This window comes from Palaemon carinicauda, chromosome 19 (genome assembly GCF_036898095.1).
Source record: "Palaemon carinicauda isolate YSFRI2023 chromosome 19, ASM3689809v2, whole genome shotgun sequence".
In the NCBI taxonomy this organism is placed as follows: domain Eukaryota; kingdom Metazoa; phylum Arthropoda; class Malacostraca; order Decapoda; family Palaemonidae; genus Palaemon; species Palaemon carinicauda.
The window spans coordinates 97320994-97330993 of NC_090743.1; the positions used below are offsets into that span (position 1 = coordinate 97320994).

Here is a 10000-nt window from a genome sequence, read left to right on the forward strand (position 1 = left end):
CTATGAGGCTTGTTCTTTATAGGATTGTAGGGAATAGCAAATTGAAAACTCTTAACGAATATATGCGGAAAATAGAAATGAAACAAGTAAAAATTTATCAGCAATATGATAATTGCTATTATGACTACTTGTATGTAAAATTGCGTAGTAGTCCATTAGAAACTTCCCTGAATCGTGATCCCAGACACAGAAAGTAAAGCTTGTTCAAAACATCGTCGTCATTGGTTGGGGAGCCGGTTAAAGGGGGGCTTCTGGATATCAGCAGCTATTGCCTAGGTCTCGGTGTTCACAGCTTGGAAGGGGGGAGGAAGGGGCGGGGTCGAATACTCATTATAGTATATATATATATATATATATATATATATATATATATATATATATATATATATATATATATATATATCACCCACGAATGGCATTTAATACTGAATTCTATCTTGGGAATATATATCCACTTGGAATTCATTTTATGGTAACAGCTTCTGGCCGGGTGGAGATTCGAACCCCCCCCCCCTTGTTCGGCTGGAAACCATGCCTGCAGTGACTCAACCGGTTTGAGTCACTGCAGGCATGGTTTCCAGCCGAACAGATGGGGATTCGAATCTCCACCCGGCCACCATAAAATGAATTCAAAGTGGATATATATTCCCAAGATAGAATTCGGTATTAAATGCCATTCGTGGGCGATATTTACATTGATTGAAATCACGTGTGCTTGTGATATATATATATATATATATATATATATATATATATATATATATATATATATATATATATATATATATATATATATATATATATATATATATTTAGTCCATACGACTTTTTTATTGTTCTTACATCCTGTTGTTTATGTAAGACATTTAAACTTTTATTCGAGTATTAAAAAATTAAATCCAAATATACTGAATTATTTTAATTAATTCTAATAGAAGTGATTATGACTCTTTATAGAGTGATGTTGTTTGCATGAGACAATGAGACTGACATAATTTTTTCATTTAATATTTCGAAATCAAATACAGCACAGGGACAGTGATAGATATATATATATATATATATATATATATATATATATATATATATATATATATATATATATATATATATATATATATATATATATATATATATATAGCCTCCTGGGTAGTACAGTGGTAACGTGTTCGCCTATCATTCGTATGGCAGCAGAGTTTCAGCAGTTTACTGGGGAGAACACTACTATGTTTGAGTACCACAATGGGCTGTTGGGCTTCCCCGGCTGACGTTCTGGTGAGAATCTATTCTGGTGAAACTGGAATTGAAGCAAAACAATTTTTTTACACTCTTTGGTTTTCAAATCACATAACCCAACAGAACCATAGTGTATCTACTAACATCCCTCAGTTCCAAAAAGAGGAAGAGGGACTATGAAAAATTCAAATAGTAATATATGCATTTGAAATGAGAAGTTTATCCTCTTAATGTAATGGTACCAAAATGAGTTAAACTGACACACACACAGATTGCCCAGAGTTTAGACTCGCGGCCATGGCCCCGTAATTATAGTTTATACTATTAGGTAATTCGTTTATGACAAAATTAGGCTTTATAATGCAATAATCGATGATGATTATCCTCGATCCGTTGTTTACCTAACGTATAATTAAGGCAGATTATCAGGGAAAATAACCAATATTTTGTCCATGTGATGATTTAATCGTAGAAAGTATTTGGTTAACATATGAACCTGGGTTATTATTTAGAATTATTAATTATTCAAATTTTATACGGTTGTTAAAGGGTTTATTACTATAATCAACATATTAGACTGATAACTATCTTCAATGAAATGGCAATTCAAATAGGTTATAGAAGAAATTGTATATATATAAATATATATGTGTATATATATATATATATATATATATATATATATATATATATATATACATATATATATATATATATATATATATATATCTCATCATCATAATCATCATCATCATCATCATTATCCTCCTCCTCTCCTCCTACGCCTATTGAAGCAAAGGCCCTCCGGTAGATTTCGCCAGTCGTCCCCATCTCAAGCTTTTAATTCAATACTTCTCCATTCATCATCTCGTCATCTCTGTCTTTCTTCTATTAATCTTGAGCCTAACCTCGTGTGATGTTTCATGCATTCTTGTAAGCAAGCATTGCAAATCCTGTGGTGTTCTGCTAACAAGGACAGCGTCATAAGCATACTCTAGGTCTGCTAATTTCCTATCACCCATCCAGTCCAATCCTTCTCCACCATCTCTGACTGTTCTACGCATTACAAAATCCATGAGGAGTATAAAAACATAGGTGACAACACATTCCCTTGAAGTACTCCGCTGTTCACTGAAAATTCATTTGATAGGACTCATTAACATTAACTTTGCACTTGCTATGCTAACGAACAGACTTAATCAAATTCATTTATTTAACAGAAATTCCATAATTACGCAGGACTCTCCACAAAATTGGCCGGTGCACACCATCAAATGCCATTAAAAGTGGATTTCTATATCCTACGCATTCATGAACATGTCTCAAAATGAAAATTTGGTCAGTGCAACTTTTACTTTTTCGAAATCCTGCATGTTCATCTCTCAGCTTTTCATCAATCTTTCTCTCCAGTCTCTTTAGGATAAGCATACTATATATTTTCATAACAACTGACGTAAGTGTTTAGTGTGTGTGTATATATATATATATATATATATATATATATATATATATATATATATATATATATATATATATATATATATATATATATATGTGTGTGTGTGTGTGTGTGTGTGTGTGTGTGATATTGTTTCTTCTTTTGTACAAGGAAACAATAATTTCAAGTCCATATCTTGATATGCGACTTAAGAACTCATTGCTGCATTCATTAACAAAAGAACACCCACAATACTCTTCATAAAATACTTCAATAAATGTAGCTGTTTTCACGTGACATGGATAACCAAAAGTACTTTATGAAAAAAAAAATACCTTTCTCTTTGGGAACTTTAAGTTTCATTGGGACCTATTGCCATTCAAATTAGTTTTTCATCAGAATTTACGGAATTTTTGAATGCTGGGACAGTCCTTCTATCACAAAATACAATAAACTAGTATGATATTTTTACTATGTTTAGTGCTAAACAATTTCTGGGTATGGGCGTTCATTACATTCAGGCAAGCAAGAACTGAACTTAGAGTCCCTGCTGGTCAATATTGAGATCTCTTTCTGTGAAAGCTTGTTAAAAGGTGGAATATCTAAAAATAATACTTATTTACATATACCACATTCACATGAAAACCAGGCAACATTCTGTCATGCTGGAAAGTTTTGATTCTAAATTATTAGTTATCTTTTTCGTTAAACTGGAACTCTAGTGTGATCTATAAAATATGATAGGCTACTTCCTCCATCCTGAAATTATGTAAAGCCATTCAAGAGCGAGTGCTTCTATTTGGGACCTCTTTTGCAGATCACAAAGGGTATCATTACAGCTATTGAAGAAATCATTTTTAAAATCTAAGAAATATGAATAGAACAAGGTTATACCAAGGTTAATGTAAATAGTTATTGTTTTTAATCTACTTCCTGGTGATGTTCATTCAAAAATTCCTTATATGCTCATTTTAAATCATCATATTAATTCCACTTTTCCTCTTTTTTACAATGCCTGACCTTTTGAAAACTAAATTAGGCCTTAAAGCTGTTGACTGCTATCGTTGCAACCTTGTTTAAGTGGTAAAAGGTTTTATGTATTTTGCATAGAAAATATTATAATTGTTATAATTATGCATAAAATATATGCAGCACTTATGAAACATTAAGTTGATATATTATTCACATCGAGATCTATCACTCATTCACACTCAGTAGATACATTCATGTACCTGCAGTATGAGACTAGTTCCTCGCTATATGTATGGTGCCCCATTCCAGGGGTATTTACGTTAAGAAAATAAGACACTATACATAACAACTACCCATCTTATAAATTAAGAAATAATTTCCACCATTTCCAGCAATCCTGAAACATATTCATGCCAGAAAAAAGAATTGACAATAATTTCAAATCTCTCCCTCCGTAAAGACTAATTTCTAGTTTCCTTGATCTTTTGTAAAATAATATTCTGTGCGCAAGCAAGACCAGAATTCAAAGTATTGAATCAAGGAAATTTTCTATTATAATAGGTGCCAAAGGCAATTGGATTAGCTGTCTTACTCTTATTCTTACCAGCATAATAGAAAACAAGAAAATAATGGGTAGGAAAATGAATAGTGGCAGTCGAGAAATGAAATTATTTGACATTCGTAATCCAATATTGGTCTACTGATTTCCGTAGAGACTTAAACTTCTTTCACCAGATAGGTCAGTTGAGAAGCATTGGCTCATTGATCTCGGGATTTCATAAACTATTTAAGGATTTAATGTTATAATCAAAAGCGTATGTGGAGGCAGTAGAGGCAACATAAGTTGTATTTCATGAATAGTATTTTGATGTAATTCTAAAATGAATTATGAAGACTACCCAATCAAGTACTGTATTCAAAACCTTTCACGGGTGATGCAGGTCTTATTTTATTCATAAATAGTAGATGAAATTAGGTCACACCACGGTGAAAAGAAAATAAGAGGTCAATGAAAAATAAAATAAGAAGAAATGAAGCTCTCTAATGAAAGATGAATACAGAACTATTTCATTGTCAGCTACACTACCACTATATATAAAAAAATCAAAGTCACTAGGCGGTATATATCCGTAATACTGAGCTAGTCAGTATATCTTAGCAATCTATGTTTGCCAAGGATTATATAATCGGATGAGTAATCTAGTGGGGTAACAAGAACTTAGGTTGTGGAGTAAATGCCCCTCCTTAATCTCGACGAAATCACTGGCAGCAGGGTAATGAATTGGATTTAAGGTGACAGGACAAGATGTCACTTCGGTTCTTAATCTTAAAGCCTGGCGGAAGGTCTTACTGGAATTAGTTCGGACAGGCAGGAGTCACTTGCCTTAGTTAGATAGGCACTATGTGTCACAAGGAGCTGGCTATCCTTTGATTAATCTAACAAATAAATCCTCTATAGATTTAGTCAGTCAATAGTAAGAGAAAATGACAGAATGGTGCCCAGTCTCGGAAGTAGCGAGGTATTAAAAATCTCCCAATATATATATATATATATATATATATATATATATATATATATATATATATATATATATATATATATATATATATATATATACAAAAGAAAAATTTAAAATTGGTAATTGTAAAGTTAGATCCATGAACCGATTGGGAAGTTACAGGAAGTGGAAAAGGAATTTATAAAATATAGTTTGGATATCTTGGCCCTAAGTGAAACATGTAAGAAGATTGGTCGGTATATACATATATTTATATATATATATATATATATATATATATATATATATATATATATATATATATATATATATATATATATATATATATACATATATTTAGATATAGATATAGATATAGATATAGATATAGATATATATATATATACTATGAAGAACTGCAAATTGTAATAAATGAGATCCCAGAGAGAGATATGAAAATTGTAAATGGTGACCCCAATGCTAAAGTTAGAAGGAATAATCAATGTATAAAAAATTTGATGGGTGTTGAGGGCCTTGGTGGAATTGAAAATGAAAGTGGGGCACTTCTTGTAAGTTTTTTAAAACAAACAATCTTGTCATTGGAGGTAATCTTTTCCAGCACAAAGACATCCACAAATATACATGCACTTCACCATGTGGCAATTACAAAAATCAAATAGATGGATTCAGGGGGAAAGCCCCTGAATATGATGGAAATACTGCTGAGATGATATAAGCCGAAAATGAATTATCTCCCAGGATAATTACAAGATTGGTTTGTAGAATGTGGCATGAAGAAGCAAACCCTGATGAATGGAAGCTAGGAGTGCTGGTGAAAATGACATGAAAAGGTGACTTGAATTATTGCAATAATTAGAGGTATCACACGTCAGTTGCCATAAAAATATATAGTATGCTCATTCTAAAGAGAATAGAGAGATAAATTGATCAAAACATTAGAGATGAACAAACAGGATTTAGGAAAGGTAAAAGTTTTACTGACCAAATTTTCATTTTAAGACATGTTGTACAGCAATGTGTAGAATATAGAAATCCACTTCTAATGGCATTTGTGGACTATGAAAAAGCCTTTGATAGTATGGACCAGGCAATTTTGTGGAGTCATACGTTATTATGGAATTGCTCTTGAATATGTGAATTTGATGAAGTCTGTTCATGAGTATGGCAAGTGCAAAGTTAATGTTAGTAGTGCTATCAAATGAATTTTCAGTGAACAGCAGAGTACTCCAAGGAAATGTGTTGTTTACTTATGTTGATTATCCTCCTCATGGATTTTGTGATGCATAGAACAGTTGGGGAAGGTGGGGAAGGATTGGTGATAGGAGATTAGCTGACCTAGAGTATGCTAATGATGCTGTCTTTATTAGCAGAATGAATGAAATATCACAGAAAGTTGGCCTAGAGCTAAATAGATGAAAGGCAGAGATGATGAGAACAGAATATGCAATGGAATATGAAATATCATTGGAAGGAGAAAGGATTACTGAGGGAAAATCATTTAAATATCTAGGAGCTATGATCTTCAATACATGGACTTTAAATTTGGAGTTTAATGAAAGATTGAAAAAAAAGCAAATCAGAAAAAGGCTAAGTTAAGTAAAATTTGGAAATCAAATTGCCTGAAATTACATATGAAAATCAGGCTATATATCAGTTTAGTAAGATCAGTATTACAAAACGGACATGAGTCGTGGTATGGAAATATCCAACAGAGATTGTAGATTTGAGAACAAAGCCCTTGAAAAAATATTAGGTGTTAAGTTGCAGGAAACGATTATAAATCAAAGTATAACAGAGATTTCTCGAGTGCCATATTATTTTTGGTAGTAGTATTATTATTATCATTATTACCAGCCTACCAACTACCCTAGTTGGAAAAGCAAGATGCTATAAGCCTAAGAACTCCAACAGAGAAAAATAGCCCAGTGAGGCAAGGAAATATGGAAATAAATAAACGATTTAAGAAGTAATAAAAAATTAAAATGAAATATTTAAAAAAAAAAACATTAACAACATTTAAACAGATAATTAATATATAGACTATAAAAAGACTTATATTAGCCTGCTCAACATGAAAACAATTGCAGCAAGTTTGAACTTTTGAAGTTCTGCTGATTCAACTACCCGATTAGGAAGATCATTCCACAACTTGGTCACAGCTGGAATAAAACTTTTAGAATACTCTGAGCCTCATGATGGAAAAGGTCTGACTACTACAATTAACTGCATGCCTAGTATTATGAACTGCATGGAACTGTCCAAGAAGATCTGAATGTAAAGGATGGTCAGAATTATGAAATGTCTTATGCAACATGCATAATTGAACAACGATGCCAAAGATTAATAGCTAGATCAAGAATATGAAATTTAATAGGCTGTCAGTTCCTGTCTAACATTTCAAGATGAGAATAAGCAGCTGAAGACCAGGGAGACGAACAATACTCGAACCATGGTAGAATGAAAGAATTAAAACACTTCTTAAGAATAGATTGATCACCAAAAATCTTAAAAGACTTTCTTAATAACCCAATATTTTGTGCAATTGAAGATGACACAGACCTAACGTTTTTCTCATAAGTAAATTTGCTGTCGAGAATCACACCTAAAATTTTAAGTCATACAAAGTTAAAGAAACATTATCAATGTTAAGATCCCGATGTTGAGGAGCCACTGTCCTTGACCTACTTACAAGCATACTTTGAATTTTGTTAGGATTCAACTTAATACCCCATAATTTGCACCATGCACTAATTTTAGCTAAATCTCAATTAAGGGATTCACCAACCCCAGATCTACAATTAGAATATGGAATTGATGCAAATAGAGTACTATCATCTGTATATGCAACAAGCTTGTTTTCTAGGCCAAACTACATGTCATGTGTACATATTATGAAAAGTAATGGGCCAAGAACACTAACCTTTGGAACACCAGATTTCACATTCCCATACTCACTATGGTGCCCATCAACAACAACTCTTTGAGATCTATTACTCAGAAGTTCAATAATAACGCTTAAAAACGACCCACCCACCCCCAATGGTTTGAGTTTGAAAACAAGGGCCTCATGATTAACAGGGTCAAAGACAACACTAAAATCAAGGCCAATCATACGAAATTCCTGACCACAATCAAGGGATTTTTGTACAGAATTGGAGACAGTAAGAAGGGCATCACATGCTCCAAGGCCTTCACGAAAACCAAATTGCAAACTAGGGAACAGATGATTACCTTCAGCAAACCTATTAAGACATTTTGCCAGAAGACATTCAAAAACTTTAGATAAAATGGGAGTTATGGAAATTGGGCGGTAATCAGCTGGACTTGAGCTACCACAAACACATTTATGTAGTGGAGTAACATTACCAATTCTCCAACAAGTGTTTAAAGCTCCTCTTCTTGCTAACTTGAGCAAAATAACAGATTATTTTGGAGCTAAGAAATCTGCAGTCTTTATATAAAAACAAAGGAAAAATATCATTTGGGTCTACACCTCCATAAGCATCAAGGTCCATCAACAGAGCTTTAATTTCACGAGATCGGAAAGCTAAAATAGTTAGTTTAGCCTCATAAAAAACAGGATAATGAAGTTCGAGTTTCTCAAGACTCTCTTTACTGTCAAACACATCAGCCAAAAGGGGTTGCCTTTTTCTTCGGATAGTGAATGACTGAGCCATCTGGTTTAAGTAAAGGAGGAACTGTTGCCTCTACACCAAAAATTGGAAATTTAAGGGTAGTCCACCACTTATGTTCTTGGGTTGTACCAGAAAGGGTTTCTTTTATGATTAGATTGTATTCCTTTTCAGTTGAAGCATAAACTCTCTGAGCAAAAGCTCTAAGCTGAGTATAATTATTCTAAGCCAAATCCGATCTGTTACCCTTCCAACGGTGATAGGCCTCCTGCTTCTCCAAATAAGCATGTCTACATTCATCGTTGAACCATGGTTTGTCCTTCACTCGGCACCTTAGCACACGAGAAGGGATACACCTATCATTTATATTGAGGGACAAAAGGATCAACACTACTACACAATTGTGACCAATTCAAGCCCAAAAAATCCTGCAAAATGCCATTCCAGTCTGTTTGAGATTTCATTTAAATCTTACGTGAGTATGATACACCAGAAACAGGCTGCTCAATCTTCACTACTAATGATATCAAGGAATGATTAGATGTCTCGACTGGAGAAACCAACCTTACTTGTTATAACGGCAGGGGAGTCAGTGTATGCAAGGTCCTAGCAGTTACCAGACCTGAGAGTAGCTTCACATATGATTTGCTCACAGCCTGATTCAGAGCCAAAGTCTAAAGCTCTTAAGTCATATCGATTGGTACGAGAAACAGAACTTAACCGCTCCCTATGGTGAGCATTAAAATTACCAACAAAGACAAAAGAGGCCTTTCAATCATCTTCTTGTATCTTAGCCATAATGGTAAGAAGCCAGTCGAAGATAGAATAATCCATGTCTGAATTCCGGTAGATCGAACAAAAATAGAAGTTGTTATTCCTGCCACAAACTTTTATTACCTGAATCTCATGACGCCCACATTCATAGCAGTACTCATGAGAAGCAGGGTGCTCAGTCCTAATATAGGGATGGCATCACGTTTCAACATTATAGGCTTCTTAAAACCAATTATAAGGCTCTCAGATGAGTGCCTCATATAAAAAAACCAAAGTTTCTGAGCCCAAAAGAATATCATACTGTCTGGATGCAATGAAGACTACGAATATTGCAATACAGTAGACGACTGACGAAATCTAGGACTTACTGGTTCCGGATTCCAAATGTCTCCAGATAGCATAAGAATTAGTGGTGATAAAAAGGGGAC

At 33.5% G+C, this 10000-nt stretch overlaps 1 protein-coding gene across 3 annotated transcripts in view; it reads right to left on the minus strand.

Annotated features, from left to right (window-relative positions):
- The window catches only part of LOC137658288 (lachesin-like), a 207734-nt gene that overhangs the window by 56981 nt on the left and 140753 nt on the right, over positions 1–10000 (minus strand). The gene's annotated exons all lie outside the window — the stretch shown is intronic.